The following is a 604-nucleotide window of genomic DNA, read 5'->3' as shown; positions in this document are numbered from 1 at the left end:
TATTCACCAAGTAACAGTAATTCACTTTGCAAAACGCTAGCTGTGTGTTTATCTTCAAAGTCAACATACTACAAACTTTCCCGCTTGGAACGAACAGAATTCGCCAAAGAATGTTTGATTCAGAGTGGGAAATGCATATCTTGTCTATATAGAAAAGAATGATTATTCTTGTCTAGAACCACTTAAAACTAAGCTTATTTGCCAAGTAACGGCAATTTACTTGGCATAACACTCCCTGTGTGTTTATCGTCAGTGTCGACCTCCTACAAGCTTTTCCCTCTTGGAAAGAACAGAATTCGCCAAAGAATGTCCGATTCAGACTGGGAAACACATATTTTGTCTATATAGAAAATTATGCTTTTTACCATCTAGAACCACTGAATTTAAGCTTATTCGACAAGTAACATCAATTCACTTTGTGAAACAGTAGCTGTGTGTTTATCTTCAAAGTCAACTTCCTACAAACTTTTCCCGCTTGGAACGAACAGAATTCTCCAAAGAATGTTTGATTCAGAAAGGGAAATGCACATCTTGTCTACATAGAAAAGAATGATTTTTCTCGTTAGAACCACTTTAAACTAAGCTTATTCGAGAAGTAATGGCA

The sequence above is a fragment of the Rattus norvegicus genome, chromosome 3 (genome assembly GCF_036323735.1).
Source record: "Rattus norvegicus strain BN/NHsdMcwi chromosome 3, GRCr8, whole genome shotgun sequence".
Taxonomy (NCBI): Eukaryota; Metazoa; Chordata; class Mammalia; order Rodentia; family Muridae; genus Rattus; species Rattus norvegicus.
The sequence above is the reverse complement of the archived record's forward strand: the minus strand, read 5'-3'. Positions refer to the sequence as shown.